Source organism: Aquarana catesbeiana, linkage group LG05 (genome assembly GCF_042186555.1).
Source record: "Aquarana catesbeiana isolate 2022-GZ linkage group LG05, ASM4218655v1, whole genome shotgun sequence".
Taxonomy (NCBI): Eukaryota; Metazoa; Chordata; class Amphibia; order Anura; family Ranidae; genus Aquarana; species Aquarana catesbeiana.
The window spans coordinates 630,825,326-630,843,622 of record NC_133328.1 but is presented as its reverse complement, the minus strand read 5'-3'; the positions used below and the strand labels follow the sequence as shown (position 1 = coordinate 630,843,622).

Genomic DNA, 18,297 nt, shown 5'->3' with positions numbered 1-18,297 from the left:
CGATGTGAACACATGAATAGCTGAGCAGGGAGGATCCATCTGTATGACATTTTTTTCCATGGTACACATTCGCAGGGATTGTGCTCTGTCAGTTAATCGGCCTCGCCCTCTCCGCCCTGCAGTGGATTCATTCGGCCTGACACATTTTAGACATTGTATAAACATCAGCTGGGCAGGTCTGGGCCTTCCTGGCCCGTATTTCAGGTTGGGCTGGAGGGCTTGGAGACCCCCTCCTGGGGTCGGAGTTGGGAACCCTGTACACGGACCTGCCCCTCCTGTAATGCCGGCTTTGTGATGTCGTCCAGAAAAGACCACCCCAAGCAAGACAAAACCTGGAAAATAACAACTCAGCTCCTCCCGACTATGGTATCCAGTTTAGGCAGATATCAGCTAAAGTGGAATTCCTGAAAACATAACAATGACAGATCTGTTACAGTCCATTCATACCATTAACACAGGAATCTTTCCTTCTCTCCTTGTACCATAGAGTGACAACAAATCATCAATGCTGTTCATTCTGCGAAGGGATCGCACAGCAGCGTTGTCACCTTGTGTATTGGATAGTCTTAGATGGACATGTACCGGTAGTTTTAAATGAACTTTAAAGAGGTATTGAATCCAAAATTCTTATATTGAAGCTTGCCAGTTCTTATACGTGGTGGCTGCATTTGTTTTCTTTTTTTTAGGCTTTTTTTCATCAGTTGCTGGTGAGGAACTTTCTTTTCACTGAGCACCAATGTAAGTGGGCCCTTCTCTACTGACCACCAGTGTAAGTGGAGACCATCTCCACTGACCATCAGTGTAAGGGTGGATCTTCTCCATTGACCACCAATGTAAGGATCCCTTCTTCAATTACCACCAATGTAAGGGACTCTTAACCACTGATAACCAATGCAAGGGACTCTTATGCCCCGTACACACGGTCGGATTTTCCAATGGAAAATGTCCGATCGGAGCGTGTTGTCGGAAATTCCGACCGTGTGTGGGCTCCATCGGACATTTTCCATCGGATTTTCCGACACACAAAGTTGGAGAGCAGGAGATAAAATTTTCCGACAACAAAATCTATTGTCGAAAATTCCGATCGTGTGTACACAAATCCGACGGACAAAGTGCCACACATGCTCAGAATAAATAAAGAGATGAAAGCTATTGGCCACTGCCCCGTTTATAGTCCCGACGTACATGTTTTACGTCACCGCGTTTAAAACGATCGGATTTTCCGACAACTTTGTGTGACCGTGTGTATGCAAGACAAGTTTGAGCCAACATCCGTCGGAAAAAATCCTAGGATTTTGTTGTCGGAATGTCCGAACAAAGTCCGACCGTGTGTACGGGGCATTATTCTCTGACCATCAATGTAAGGGGCCCTTCTCCACAGATCACCACTGTATGGTGGACCTTGTCCACTGACCACCAATCTAAAGGGGCCCATCTCCACTGCCCACCAATGTAAGGGATCCTTCTGCCTTGACCACCAATGTAATGAATCCTTCTGCCTTGACCACCAACGCAAGGGACCCTTCTCCACTGACCACCAATCTAAAGATCCTTTCTTCAATTACCACTAATGTAAGGGACACTTCTCCACTGATAACCAATGCAAGGGACTCTTCTTCTTTGACCATCAATGTAAGGGGCCCTTCTCCACTGATCACCACTGTAAGGGATCCTTCTGTCTTGGCCATCGGTGTAAGGTGGACCTTGTCCACTGACCACCAATCTAAAGGGGCCCATCTCCACTGCCCACCAATGTAAGGGATCCTTCTGCCTTGACCACCAATGTAAAGGATCCTTCTGCCCTGACCATCAATGTAAGGGACCCTTCTTCACTGACCACCAATCTAAGAACCCCTTCTTCAATTACCACCAATGTAAGGGACACTTCTCCACTGACCACCAATGCAAGGAGGGATATTATCCACCAAACACTAGTGTAACAGGGACCACTAATGTAAGGGACACTTTTCCAATCATTACCAACATAAGGTGCCCTTCTCCACTGACCCCCCAATGTACACGGCCCCTCTTCAGTGATCACTGATGTAACCGACCATTGTGCCTTGACCACCAATGTGAGGGACATTCTTCACTGATCACCAATATAAGCGACCCTTCTGTCTTGACCGCCAGTTTAAGGTGGACCGTCTCCACTGACCACCAGTGTAAATGGGCTCTGTCTCCACTGCCCACCAAGGGACCCTTCTGTCTTGACCATCAATGTGCTTCCTTTCTGGCCATTACTAAAATTCGTTTTATTCCTAGAATATTACAGAAAATAATTTTGTTGCGCAAGAGAGGATGGAGTGAGTGGGTTTAGAGAATTTTCTGCTCTTAGTGTTTAATACTTGGGTACTCCATCTTTTTTTTTCCTCTATTGCATGGAAAACATCTTAATTGGGGCATTTTTCAAGTCACACGTCCATATTTTCAACAAACACAACCCACAAAATAGCGACAGAAAAGGAAGAAAATTACACTTCAACGCAATACATTAAAAACACACCAGGAACGCATTGTAGGAAGACACATGTGCGTTTTCTAACGCAACGGTGTGAATGGCCTCTAGTCATCTTAAAGCACAGTGAGCTGTCGATAGAATCATTTGTATCTGGGGTTCCCTAACCCCTGAATGTTATTTCGAGGGTTCCTCCTAGGCCGCCCAGTATCCATTATAAGGTGTCCTGCTGTACTGGAATGGGCTGTGTGACCGCTCGTCCTCTGGAATGTGGTCGCAAGGTCTCCGTGGCCCTCATTATTCCTCATTATCCTGGCAGCCTGTGCTGGGAGCCCTGCGGGAATCCACCACAAACACCTCCCTGGATCTTCTATTTGTGTGCAAGGCTACTTAGTAACCACAAAACAATCCAACCGACTTATGTGAGATTTCACTACTGACACCGGCTCCGCCCAGAAGAGGATTTCATATATAATCAAAGACACGCAGAGAATGCCAAAGTATGACTAAAGGCATTTTTTTTTTGTTATAGAGGGATTAGACCCCCTGTCAGTTTTCATTGCTGTCTGTGTCCCCGTTAGGAAGATCCCCCCTCTCTGTTTTTCCTGATTACCCTTTTCACCAAAAATGAAAGAAAATCCCCAATTTTTGGGTTGTCAACAGAACAGGAATAGAGGGGAAATCTTCCAATTGGGACCGTTATTATTATACATGATTTATATAGAGCCAACAGTTTACGCAGCGCTTTACAATATAAAAGGGAGACAATACAGTTATAATACAATAAAATACAAGAGGATTAAGAGGGCCCTGCTCATAAGAGCTTACAATCTAATAGTGTAGAATGTATGTTTTTATTATAGATGTACACTGTTCTCCACAAGTGAACGCCCCTGAAGAAAGGACAAGATCCTGAAACGCGTCGGCGTCATTTCTACTTAGGAGACAATACCATTGTCATATTGTATCCATGGTATTGTTTGATATTGCTCTGAACCACGCGCCGACCAGCCGCCGTAGTCGTACTGCGGCAACAGGGCTCGCCTGCCCGAATCGCCGTCATGTTACGCCGGTAACATAGAGGGCCACCAGGGGAGCCGGAGCCGATGTGAGTGCCCAGTGGTCGCGATCGCTCGAGGCACACCGAGAACCGGGATCTGTGTGTGTAAACACACAGTTTCCGGTTCTGTGAGGGGAGAACAGATGATCTGTCATCTCCCTTGCACAGTCCCACCCTCCCTTCAGTTAGAACACACAATAGGACACATTTAACCCCTTCACTGCCCCCTAGTGGTTTAACCCTGTCACGGAACGTTCCACACTCCGCTTGTGCTTCCGTCAGTATAACACTTCCTCCCAGTCTGGACTCAGATATCCGATATTCCAACCGCTTATAAGCACAAAACAAGGCGACACTTGTTTCACTGCTAACAGTAATCAATGCAATGTTATAGCATTGATCTATGTATAAATGACAATGGTCCCAAAAATGTGTCAAAATTGTCAGACGTGTCCGCCATAATGTTGCAGTCCCGATAAAAATCGCAGATTGCCGCTGTTACTAGTGGAAAAAAAACTAATAATAAAAAAGCCATAAAACTATCCCCTATTTTGTAGACGCTATAACTTTTGCGCAAACCAATCAATATACGCTTATTGACATTTTTTTTACCAAAAATATGTAGAAGAATACATATCGGCTTAAACTGAGGAAAAAAAATGTTTTTTTATATATTTTTGGGGGGACATTTATTATAGCAAAAAGTAAAAAATATTGAGTTTTTTGCAAAATTGTCGCTCTTTTTTTTGTTTATAGCGCAAAATATAAAATCCGCAGAGATGATCAAATACCACCAAAAGAAAGCTCTATTTGTGGGAAAAAAAGGACATCAATTTTGTTTGGGTGCAATGTTGTCAGTTAAAGCGACGCAGTGCCGAATCTCAATAAGTGCTCTGGTCAGGAAGGGGGTAAAATCTTCTGGTTAAACAGTCAATTACAGTGTTATGCATTTATTGGCTTTATACAATATTTAATAAATCACGTTTACTATTAACAAACATTTGGTCTTGCACCGATACTTAGTTGCCTTTAAAGTCCCAATCCTCTTTGGGGGACCATTTCTTACAATCTAATAGGGTGGGGCTGGTGGTACAAAAGGTTGTAACTGCGGGGAATGAGCTGATAGAAGTGGTAGGAGATGAGTTGGAGACGTGATTGTCTTCCCTGAAGAGATGAGTTTTCAGGGATCGCCTGAAGGTAGCAAGACTAGGGGATAGCCGGATAGATGGAGGTAGTGAGTTCCAGAGGATGGGAGAGGCTCTGGAGAAATGCTGGAGACGAGCATGGGAGGAGGAGATGAGAGAGCTTGAGAGTAGGAGGTCTTGAGAAGAACGGAGAAGACGGTTTGGGTGATATTTGGAGATAAGATTAGTGATGTAACTCGGGGGGCAGAGTTGTGAATGGCTTTGTATGTTGTGGTTAGTATCTTGAATTTAATTCGCTGGGTGATTGGAAGCCAGTGTAGGGATTGGAGAAAAGTTCTGGTGAGAACTAATTTTGGGGGGGATTTCCTCTCACTTTCCGTTTTGGCTATGGGACAGGAAGTGAAGGGAAATCTCTCCATTGGGGAACACCAGGGCTGTCAGCCCCAAAGTGGTGTTTCAGTTATAGGTGGAGTCCGGTGAGCTAAGCCACCTCCTGGATTTTTTTTCTTAATTTGCCCTGGGGGACCCCAACAGTGACACCCTTAATATTAATATCAATAAACATCAATATCAAAAAGAACCCGAGGATACTGGGAGGTCTGGGGATCCATATTCTTAGTGGGAGGGTGTAGGTATGTGGGTGGGAAGTGTGTGGGTTTCCTGGGGGGAGGGAGGGTGGTCTTGTAGGGTGTAGCAACCTCTGTTTTATGCTGTGATCTTTTTCATTCCATAAACATGTATTTTTGAGGAGCCTTTGGGTGTTTGCATACATTATTAGTTTTTCTTGCAATTTTTATTTTTTTTTAATTAAATATCAATATCAACCCATAGTTTATGACTATATTCCCACCCACCCAAGTGTATTCCCATCCACCATGGGGTGACTCTGCCTTGTGTGCCCCCCCCCCCCCCCCGCTCCTCACTTAATATAAAATACATTTTAAAAAATAACAGGGATGATGGGAGTCTCTTAGTCACAGAATTGAACTCTTCCACCTAACATTGAAGTATTAGCTTTAGCGACCATCTAAAAATGGAAGAGGTGCATCCGAGCTACTATAATGACTGGTGAGCCCCAAGAACACGGCACTCAGCCTGGGAAGTCTCTGCAAACCTCCATGTAATTCATGCAAAAAAAGGGAGAAAACTGGTGCAATGGAAGTGAGCTAAAACATTGATTTATTATAGCGTGTGAGCAACAGTCAAAAAAGCCAATGCATTTTGGCCATTAGGCCTTAATCAAGGCTCATGATTAAGACCTAATGGCCAAAACACGTTGGATTTTTGGTGGCACAGTGGTGTAGTGGGTAGCACTCTCACCTAGCAGTAAGAAGGGTTGCTGGTTCGAATACCAACCACGACACTACCTGCCTGGAGTTTGCATGTTCTCCCTGTGCCTGCGTGGGTTTCCTCCGGGTACTCCGGTTTCCTCCCACACTCCAAAGACATGCTGGTAGGTTCATTGGATCCTCTCTAAATTGTCCCTAGTATGTATGAATGTGAGTTAGGGACCTTAGATTGTAAGCTCCTTGAGGGCAGGGACTGATGTGAATGTACAATGTATATGTAAAGTGCTGCGTAAATTGACGGCGCTATATAAGTACCTGAAATAAATAAAATAAATAAATAATTTTTGAACTGTTGTTCACATGCAATAATAAAATGATGTTTTAGCCAACTTCCATTGGACCAGCGCTTCTCCCTTTTTTACCATCTAAAAATGTTTGATATTATCAATTATTAATTGTTATTAATGATTATAATAATATAATAATTCTGTATTCAATAATATCATTATTATACATTAATAATTATTATTATTTGTTATTATTAATTATCATTATTATAATTATTAATAATTAATGATTATTATTAATTAATAATAATAGGGTCTGTACTCCAGAGGTGGGGGTGGGAGGGATCAGCGATCATGGGACCAATGTGATTATTATTATTATTATTATTAATAATAATAATAATAATAATAATAATAATAATAGTTATTATTATTCACCCCTTCCTGCCCAGCCTAGGCATCCCTTTAATCGGGTCTGTACACCAGAGGTGGGGGTAGGAAGGATCATGTGATTATTATTATCAATTATCATTATTATTATTATTATTATTATTAAAATAATAATAATAGTTATTATTATTCACCCCTTCCTGCCAAGCCTAGGCATCTCTTTAATAGGGTCTGTACTTCAGAGCAGTGCTGGGACAAGGTCATCTAAAGCCCAGGGCACACATGCCAAATTGCGCCCCCCCCCCCCCATCTATGAGCATTATGTGTCAGCATCTCCCCCCCCCCTTCAAAAAAAAAAAAAAAATTGATTGCTAATCTGCATGCTTACCCCCTAACCACCCAGTTCAAATCTTCTCTCTCCCCATATGCCCCCAGCACAAATCCCCCTCCCCCAAATAAATAAGTAAATAACCCCCCCTCCTAGCACAAATCCTCTACCCCTCAACTTTCCCCTTCAAGCACAATCCTCTCCCCCCCCACACACTTTAAACCCCCCCTTCCAGCACAAATCTCCCCCCACACATTACCCCTCCTAGCACAAATACCCCCCAATCACTCCTACTAGCACAACCCCCCCAAAAAAAAAAATTCCCTCTAGCATATTACTTTTATAGCACAAACCCCCCTACCCCCCCTCTTAGCACAAATCCTCTTCCCCCATCCCCCCTCCCAACGCAAGTCCCCCCAAATTAGCATTCCTAGCACACCTCCCCAAATCTGCCGTTCCAGAAAAATTCCTAACCCCTGCCACCCCCCAAATTCCCCCACCCAACACAATCCCCCCCCCCCAATCTCCTTGTGGTGCCCCCCCACCCCACATAATACCACAGTGCCCAGGGCAGCCGTCCCTCCTGCCCACCCCTTGTCCCGGCCCTGCTTCAGAGGTGGGGGAGGGAGGGATTAGCGATCATGTGACTATTGGAATTATTATTATTATTGATTATTAATATTATTATTAATGATAATAATATTAATAATAATAGTTATTATTATTCGCCCCTTCCTGCCCAGCCTAGGCATCTCTTTTATAGGGTCTGTACTCCAGAGGTGGGGGCGAGAAGGATCGGCGATCATGTGACCACTCTGATTTGCCGTCACAATGGTCACATGATTGCGAGCCGATCCCACCTGCTACCGATCGTTAGTGGGGACCCAGAAGCGGTCTTTGTCAGCTCAGTCTCTGTCCTGATAGGACGCAATAAGCGCGCTCTCAGCGCGGAAACATTGTCTGCCCAATGACGAATATTTATGGCGTCTGGGCATTAAAGCTGACCCTTTTGCTTTTTACATGGGTGGCAATATAATATTATTTTTATTATTATTATTATTATTATTATTAATAATAATTGTTATTATAATATAACAAAGGTAACCTCCAAGCTGGCCACACACAGAATTCTTCGTTTCCCAGCGATTGTCCTCTGCGTGCTCCGCCCACAATTGTTCTCCCTTCGGCTCTTTCAGGTTCAGTTCATTGCTATTTTCCCGTCTCTGGCTCCCAGCGCCTCTCTCTGATTGGCTGCGGTAACGTTTCCCATTTGTCTCGTCCTCCGCACTAGCGATTCCACTCTTGTGGTTTCTGGCACGCTGTCAGTTTCAGGCGGAGCGATTAATTATGAAAGAGGAAAAGAATGTAATTATTATGTGTGATAAATTCTGACTCCTCTCATGTACTAATCACTTTCCCACTTCAAAGTTCTTGACAGGTCCGGACTCCGTCCTGCGCTCCACTCCGTGCCGCCTCACCGACGGGAACCGCCATCCGCAGCAAGTCAGGTAAGGTCGCCTCTCTATTCATTTCTGATATACAAATGAATATATATATATGTGAATGAAAGGTCTGAGAGTTTCCTGAAGATTTTCCCATCCCTGGTAACAGGTAAGGGGGGGGGGGTTGTATCAGTCTTCAGCTGATGGTGGAGAAATGCTCCTGTGTGTGATTGGCTGACGATGGAGGGGGGGGGGGGGGTCAGTGCGGGGAATGCTGGGGGTGTTGGGGACACACTTATTTCTTGGTGCACCAATTCAGCTTCTTGTGTCACCTCTTCACCTCCAGAATTCTAACTCGATAAAAGAATAACCTGATCACTTCTGTCCCAATGATCAGGGAGTGAAGCTGAACAAGGACATGGCAGAGCAGAGCCGGGACAGGGGGGGGGGGCAGGAGGGACAGGTGCCCTGGGCACCGTGGTAACATATGAGTTGTAGGGGCACCACAAAGAGATTGGGGGGAGGGGACTTGTGTTGGGTGGGGGAATTTGGTGGGCAACAGGTCAAGAATTGTTCTAGGAGGGGAAATTGGGGGTACTAGGAAAAGGTGATTTGGGGGATTTGTGGTGGGAGGGGGGATGGGGGAAGAGGATTTGTGCTAGGAGGGGATTTTTTTTTACGGTGGGGGGGGGGTTGTGCTAGTAGGGATGATTGGAGGGTATTTGTGCTAGGAGGGGAAATTTGGGGGGAGGGGGGATTTGTGCTAGAAGGGGGAATAGGGGGATCTGTGCTGGGAGGGGGGATTTAGAGTGGGGGGTGCGCACTTGGAGGGGAGATTTGAAGAGTAGAAGATTTGTTCCAAGAGGAGTAACGTTTTTTTTTGGGGGGGGGGACTTGGGGAAAGAGAGGATTTGAGCTGGTGGGGGGGGCAATGATTTGTGTTGAGGGGGTATTTCAGCAGGAGGGCAGATTTATCCTGGGAGGAGGGGGATCTATGCTCTTTTTTTGGGGTATTTTTGCTGACACATAATGTCCATACATCTTGGGGGGGGGTGCAGTTTGGCATGTTTGCCCCGGGCTCTAGGTGACCTTGTCCCAGCACCGTGGCAGAGTGCTGGTCCTGGCCGTGCTTTGTGGAAGGTGTATAAAGCACTAGACTGGCCATACAGAGTTGGATATCCTCTGGCAGGTAGAACGCCCCCTGTACATATTGACTGCCTGGAGCTCCAACTTTAAGCTAAACAGGCAAGTTGCTGAGCACAAAGGTGAAATAATTGGTTTTCCGGGAATTTCTGATTCTGCTCAGCCAGTTCTGTGATCCAGTCTGGACAATGATAAAGCCGCAGCTTACTGTGGTGCACATGTGACAGAGTGTGATTGGCTCCCAGCGCCTCCCCCTCCCTCTCCCAGTCTCAGTGCAGCTGTACAAGGCCCGACAGATAATATAAATACAGATTCTGCGCTTACACTAGATAAATATATGAACGGACAATAAAACTGATAGAGACGTGTAACATTAACCAGCTGTGGACATAGGACCTTCTACCCTGTCTCCCCCCCCCCCCTCTATTTGGTGGCAATTCTCAGCTATCAAAAACTTGACTCCGTGTTTATAAACATTGATCAGATGGGTATAGAGAGATACAAAGTACATGGTTTACAAGACATTAAACAGACAGGAGATAGAAAGATACAAAGTAACATTGTTTATAAACATTGTTCAGAGAGGAGATAGAAAGATACAAAGTAACATTGTTTATAAACATTGTTCAGAGAGGCGTTAGAGAGATACAAAGTAGCACTGTATATAAACATTGTTCAGAGAGGAGATAGAGAGATACAAAGTAACATTGTTTATAAACATTAAACAGACCGGAGATAGAAAGATACAAAGTAACATTGTTTATAAACATTGTTCAGAGAGGCGATAAATAGATACAAAGTAGCGTTGTTTATAAACATTGATCAGGTGGGAGATAGAGAGATACAAAGTAACATTGTTTATAAACATCGTTCAAACGGGATGTAGAGATGCAAAGTAACATTGTTTATAAACATTGTTCAGATTGGAGATAGAGAGATACAAAGTAACATTGTTTATAAACATTGTTCAGGTGGGAGATTCTCGAGATACAAAGTAACATTGTTTATAAACATTGTTCAGGTGGGATGTAGAGATGCAAGGTAACATTGTTTATAAACATTGTTCAAGCGTAAGATAGAGTGATACAAAGTAACATTGTTTATAAACATTGTTCAAAAGGGATGTAGAGATGCAAAGTAACATTATTTATAAACATTGTTCAGATCAGAGATAGAGAGATACAAAGTAACATTGTTTATACACATTGCTCAGACAGACAGGAGATACAGAGATACAAAGTAACATTGTTACATTTGTATCTACTCTATTTCATTCATCTGCATTTCAAAGGGGTGAGCTTCCATCTGCATGTGATGTCATTTACAACAACCTTACAAGTAAAAACACTCACAGCGCACACTTACACAGCGCAGAGCCCACCCTTATACAGCGCAGAGCCCACCCTTACACAGCGCAGAGCCCACCCTTATACAGCACAGAGCCCACACTTATACAGCGCAGAGCCCACCCTTACACAGCGCAGAGCCCACCCTTATACAGCGCAGAACCCACCCTTACACAGCGCAGAGCGCACCCTTACACAGCGCAGAGCCCACCCTTATACAGCGCAGAGCCCACGCTTACACAGCGCAGAGCCCACCCTTACACAGCGCAGAGCCCACCCTTATACAGCACAGAGCCCACCCTTACACAGCGCAGAGCCCACCCTTATACAGCACAGAGCCCACCCTTACACAGCGCAGAGCCCACCCTTATACAGCACAGAGCCCACCCTTACACAGCGCAGAGCCCACCCTTATACAGCACAGAGCCCACCCTTACACAGCGCAGAGCTCACCCTTACACAGCGCAGAGCCCACCCTTATACAGCGCAGAGCCCACGCTTACACAGCGCAGAGCCCACCCTTACACAGCGCAGAGCCCACCCTTATACAGCACAGAGCCCACCCTTACACAGCGCAGAGCCCACCCTTATACAGCGCAGAGCCCACCCTTATACAGCGCAGAGCGCACCCTTACACAGCGCAGAGCTCACCCTTATACAGCGCAGAGCGCACCCTTACACAGCGCAGAGCTCACCCTTATACAGCGCAGAGCCCACCCTTACACAGCGCAGAACCCACCCTTACACAGCGCAGAGCCCACCCTTACACAGCGCAGAGCCCACCCTTACACAGCGCAGAGCCCACCCTTGCACAGCGCAGAGACACACTATGATTGGCTGCACAGTGGTGATGTCATTGAAATCCAGTTATCATTGGCTGAGCACAAGCTGTCAGTGACAGCTCAGTTAGTTTTGGGGGGACCAATGGAGCGAGCTCCAGAACAAGATATTAATGCAGGAAGCCCCGCCCACCCTATTACTGCATACTGTATATTGCCAAATAAATGTCCCATAGTGGAAATGTAGACACTGCTCTGGTCCATGAACTGGTTAATACCGGATCAGGGAGGGCGTGACGTTGTCATCGATCTGCACAGCGACGTGTGATTAATAACATTGAGAAATATGAATTACTGATCTCATTCCAACTGTGATGTCACCAGGACTGTGAATAGTACACAGAAGATCCCCATATACCACCTCTATGATGATAATGTCATAGATTATAATACTGTATAGGAAACTCAGGGGAAGGGGCAACGGGTCATGTGACCTGCAGAGTCACCACCTCCGAGGAGCAGGTAGGGGGGATCCCATCATATATTGTCCTATAGAAATGTCTTCAGGGTGGAAGTATTTGTGTCATACATCCTAATAAATCATTTCTTACGTGCAAACATCCGATTTCCATATCTAATTACTTTTCTAATTCCCTCATTAAGTCTGATGGTGATTTGTGGTGACATTGGTGTCAGTCGGTGATCTCTGTGATGAGTTAGAGACATAATCTGAGCATTATGAACATTGCTGCTGACATTCCTCCACCCTCTTCTAGTTTATAAACATTGATCAGACGGGAGATACAAAGTAACATCATTTATAAACATTGTTCAGACGGGAGATAGAGAGATACAATGTAACATTGTCTATAAACATTGTTCAGACAGATGATAGAGAGATACAAAGTAACATCATTTATAAACATTGTTCAGACAGGAGATAGAGAGATACAAAGTGACATTGTTTATAAAAATTGTTCAGACAGGAGATAGAGAGATTCAAATTAACATAGTTTATAAACCTTGTTCAAACAGTAGCTAGAGCGATAAAAAGTAACATTATCTATTTATAAACATTGTTCAGACAGGAGATAGAGAGATACAAAGTAACATTGTTTATAAACATTGTTCAGATGGGAGATAGATACAAAGTAACATTGTTTATAAACATTGTTCAGATGATAGATACAAAGTAACATTGTTTATAAATGTTGATTAGACAGGAGATAGAGAGATACAAAGTAACATTGTTTATAAACATTGTTCATATAGGAGATAGAGAGGTACAAAGTAACATTGTTTATAAACATTGTTCATATAGGAGATAGAGAGGTACAAAGTAGCATTGTTTATAAACGTTGATTAGACAGGAGATACAAAGTAAAATTGTTCAGAAACATTGTTCAAACGGGATGTAGAGAGATGCAAAGTAACATTGTTTAAAAAAACTTTTGTTCATGTGGTACACTGATCAGACGGGAGATAGAGAGATACAAAGTAACATTGTTTATAAACATTGTTCAAACGGGATTTAGAGAGATGCAAAGTAACATTTTTTTTAATAACCTTTGTTCATGTGGGTTATAGAGAGATCCAAAGTAACATTGTTTATAAACATTGTTCAGACTGAATATACAGAGATACATAGTAACATTGTTTATAAACATTGTTCAAATGGGATGTAGAGAGATACAAAGTAAAAAAAATTTTAATAACCTATGTTCATGTGGGATATACAGAGATACAAAGTAACATTGTTTATAAACATTGTCCAGACTGGATATACAGAGATACATAGTAACATTGTTTATAAACATTGATCAGACAGGAGATATATATGTGATTACTGGGGGGGAGTGATTATTGGTAGCAGCTATAGCAACTGGTAATAATTGTATGCTAGAAATCCGACATGCTGGTTGTAGCCAAGTTGATCGATGAATCGTCTTGGGTACAATCAGACTTCCCATACATGACTCCAATCTGAACCGGTCCTCACTGAACTGGCTGAGATTTGAACCATCTATGTTCTCACCTTCGCACTGCGTTTACACAAAGCACATTATCCTGCATTCTCCATGCGTTGTGTTACTTGAATCATCTCTCTCGCACACTGAAATGCACAAAAAGAGAGGTGCCTTGTTTTTCCTTTGAGAAGCGGGTGACCCGTTCCCATGCATTGCATTGGCAAGGTGCGCTGAACCCGAAATACAGCCATGAGAATATGGAAGAGCAGTCAGGAGAACAGGTGAAAGTCACTTCCCCGCGGGCGTCACCGTGAGATCAGAGATGAGATGTGACTCATGGCTTCTCCTCTGGGATATGAATATACAATCGGATCGGATCCGGTGTCACGGCACAGTCACCCGGCACCCAGCCAGATCTATGACACCTGAGCAGTGCATTGTGGGGCGGCAGATCCTTGGCAGGACGGCATCCATAGGCGAGTCTGAGCGGATCCCTCATGCTGATCACGTCTCCTGTCTGGAGTTCAAATACTTCCTCCAGACAAGTTCAGGATTCCTCTGAGGAACTCACCCAAGATCCCCCCCACACACCTCAAAAGTATAAAAGTGTGTTCCCATGCATTCCTGCAGGACTCAAGCCCTGCCCCCACAGCACTGTCCTTCTCTGCCCCCTTCACCCCCCCCCCCCCCCCCAGTAATGTCCTCTTCACCCCCCCTAGTAATGTCCTCTGCCCCCTTCACTCCCTCCCCCAGTAATGCCCTCTTCCCCCTTCACCCCCCCAGTAATGTCCTCTGCCCCCTTCACCCCCCCAGTAATGTCCTCTGCCCCCTTCACCCCCCCCCAGTTATGTCCTCTTCCCCCTTCACCCCCCCAGTGATGTCCTCTACCCCTTTCATCCCCCCAGTAATGTCCTCTACCCCCTTCACTCCCCTCCACAGTAATGTCCTCTGCCCCTTCACACTCCCCCCCAGTAATGTCCTCTGCCCCCTTCACCCTCCCCCCAGTAATGTCCTCTGCCCCCTTCACCCTCCCCCCAGTAATGTCCTCTGCCCCCTTCACTCTCCCCCCAGTAATGTCCACCTCTATCCCCTTCACCCCCCCAGTAATGTCCTCTACCCCCTTCAACCCCCCTCCCCCAGTAATGTCATCTGCCCCCTTCACCCTCCCCCCCAGTAATGATCTGCCCCCTTCACCCCCCCCAGTAATGTCCTCTGCCCCCTTCACTCCCTCCAGTAATGTGCACTTCTATCCCCTTCACCCCCCCAGTAATGTCCACCTCTATCCCCTTCACCCCCCCAGTAATGTCCACCTCTATCCCCTTCACTCCCCCCCCCAGTAATGTCCTCTGCCCCCTTCACTCCCCCCCAGTAATGTCCACCTCTATCCCCTTCACCCCCCCCAGTAATGTCCACCTCTATCCCCTTCACTCTCCCCCCCAGTTAAGTCCACCTCTATCCCCTTCACTCCCCCCCCACCCAGTAATGTCCACCTCTATCCCCTTCACTCCCCCCCAGTTAAGTCCACCTCTATCCCCTTCACCCCCCTCAGTAATGCCCACTTCTGTCCCCTTCACTCCCCCCCAGTTAAGTCCACCTCTATCACCTTCACCCCCCCCCAGTAATGTCCACCTCTATCCCCTTCACTCCCACCCCTCAGTAATGTCCACCTCTAGCACCCTTCCCAACAATGTTTAGAGAACTTCAATTCTGGTTGGAGTTTGCCTTTAATTAGAGGCAATGTACAGCGGGGGGGGGGGGGGGATGTACAGCGGGGTACAATGTACAGCGGGGGGCAATGTACAGCGGGGGGAGCAATGTACGGGATGTAGGGAAGGCAGGATTCTGTAGTTTTGGGTGTCAAAGAAAGGAAGAGAGACACACAGATCGTTCCCGGAGCCCAGGTGCCCCCCCCCCCCCCCCAATCCAATGAATGGTACCACTCCTCCACGCTCTTTGTCTGCAGCTCTCTGTGATATTTACACACGGCAATAATAATAAAATAATGATATGAGCAAATTACAGACTCACCAGCCGCCTCCACCCTGCCAAGATCAACACGCAGCAATATACCGCTAACAGAGTAAAAAACAGCCGGGGTGCCAGGACTCCACCCAAAGCACCAACAACAGAGAATTCAAATCCAGAGAGACCATCACCCATCGCACCCAATCAGATTACAGATAGCACAATCATTGGTTCACTCAGGTCCTTTGCCAGATGAATTTGCCAGATGAAAGCTGAAATCAGGCTGGCAATGGGTGTGGCTTCTCTTTATGCTTTATTGAGCGGGGGGGGGGGGAGTGAGCATTGCTGTACACTATGAAGAGTGGTGTCACCCTCCTGACTGATGCAGGTGTTCTGTGCCTCTGTCCCGGAGGCAGATTACATTCTACCCCCCCCCCCCCCTAACGTTTACCCTCCGGGGCAAATAACCTGGCCCTGCGATGGTGGAGCACGCAGAGGAGAACTCACACAAACTCCATGCAGACAGTGCCCTGGTGGGTAGTTAAGGCAGGACTCCAGCGCTACCAATGAGCCTTTGTTACAATGCATCGCAGAGCAGGTGTACAGCGCACACCAGTGCATACACACGCCGTAATGCATGCCCGCTGGTGTGAACAGCCCCTCAATGTGAGAAGGCTTCGGACAAGACTTTGAGTTCACCCCTTCTCCAGATGCGTAAGTCACAACGCAGGAATTTTTCCGAATATTCGTAGATTCGTAAAATTTGATAATCCGGAAATTCGAAAATACGGAAATACGGAAATTCAAAATTAAAAAATAAACGAAAATACAAAAGAACGAAAATTCGAAAATCTGAAATAATAACTAACTAATAATAAGTTAACATTGCTAATCATTTATAGGAATTGGAATTTCCTTTCAAATTTGGCTGTTAGTGAATGTAACAAATACGAATTTATCCGAAGTTACAAATTTTCCAAAATAACGTAAATTTGAAAATCCGGAAATTCGAAAAACCGAAAATCCGGAAATTAGAAAATACAGAAATTCGTACATTCGAAAATCTGAAAATCCAAAAATTCGGAAGATTGAAAATTCGAAAATCCAAAAATAAACAAAAATTCAAAAGAATGAAAATCCGAAAATAAGAATGAAAATACGTAAATTTGAAAATCTGAAATAATAACTAACTAATAAAAACTTAACTATTACTATTAAATTATAGGTATTGGAATTTCCTTTCAAATTTGGCTGTTAGTGAACGTAACGAATACGAATTCATCTGAAGCTACAAATTTTCTGAAATAACGAATGCCGCATCTAAACGAATGTAACGTAACTAATTAATAATAATAAATAATAATAAAAACTTATTATTATTATTATTATTATTATTATTATTATTAATAATAATTATTAATTAGTTCCGTTCCATTTGTTTAGATGCGGAATTCGTTATTTTGGATAATTCGTAACTTCGGATAAATTTGTATTTGTTACCTTCACTAACAACCAAATTTGAAAGGAAATTCCAATACCTATAATTTAATAGTTAGTTATTATTTTGAATTTTCGGATTTCGGGTTTTCGAATTTCCGGATTTTTTTGTATTTTCGGATTTATGAATTTTTGAATTCCCGGATTTCGGATTTTCGAATTTCCGGATCTTCTAATTTACGAATTTCGATCATAATGAATGACCCGAAAAACATAGAAAAAAAAAGAGAAAGAAACGAAAACTAACAAATTTTTCGGCAGTGCACATGTCTAGTAGCATGTGTGGTAAGCAGTGCACAGCAATTATAACACAGGAAACATGTCTTTATGAAGAAATGAGTGTGGTGTGCTGAAACACGAGACTGTCTGTGATAGATTTGTGCACTGGTGTCACCTATACTCTAATCTGGGTGATGCTCTTTACCCCACAGCCTCAGTTCCTGAGCACATCGCCCCCCTCATCGCGTTTTCCAGCTGTTGACCATATCAGATCTATGATCTCAGACAAACAGACTTTCCCCACATAGAGCCATAAAATGAGACTTTATTGGGACTCTAGGCGACATTTTTCTGTTCCTTGGTATCACTTTATTTTATTTTATGGCAACAACAAATTCCTTTGCGCTGTACGGAGCACATGGACAACTCACGCCGCCACGTGCTAGTCGTAGTCGTAGCCAGGGGCGGACTGACAACTAATGGGGCCCCAGGGCAATAAGAGATTATGGGGCCCCCTGGGCAATAGGAGAAGATTATGGGGCCCCCGGGCAATAGGAGATTATGGGGCTCCCAGACAATAGGAGATTATAGGGCCCCCAGGCAATATATTATGGGGCCACACAGTATACACACACAGACACACAATATACACACACAGTATACACACACAGTATACACACACAGAATACACATACACACACTGAAAAGGTACTGGAGAGGCGGGACAGCTATAATCTTGGGATGCTTTAAAAAACACAGATTTTTACATACTGTCCATGGTTTTATTGAGGCTGGCAACCCTGATGGGGCCCCTTAGTGGCACGAATGGTCAGTCCGCCCCAGGTTGTAGCCATTTTAGGTTGAAGGAGGCTGAATAGTTTGGGTTACCCTACTTCCTCTTCTACATAATCCATCTGCAAATTCCATTGTATAGCGTCAGAGACCTAGAAGGGTCCTCCAAACCCTCATCCACCAACACCCT

The 18,297-nt window shown here is 44.6% G+C and overlaps 1 protein-coding gene across 1 annotated transcript in view; it reads left to right on the top strand.

The window, feature by feature from the left end:
* The window catches only part of EPPK1 (epiplakin 1), a 77,285-nt gene that overhangs the window by 13,841 nt on the left and 45,147 nt on the right, over window positions 1-18,297 (top strand). Inside the window, exon 2 of the mRNA XM_073632341.1 lies at window positions 8,386-8,465. The gene's annotated coding sequence lies outside the window, so the exon portion shown is untranslated. The remainder of the gene's footprint in view (window positions 1-8,385; window positions 8,466-18,297) is intronic.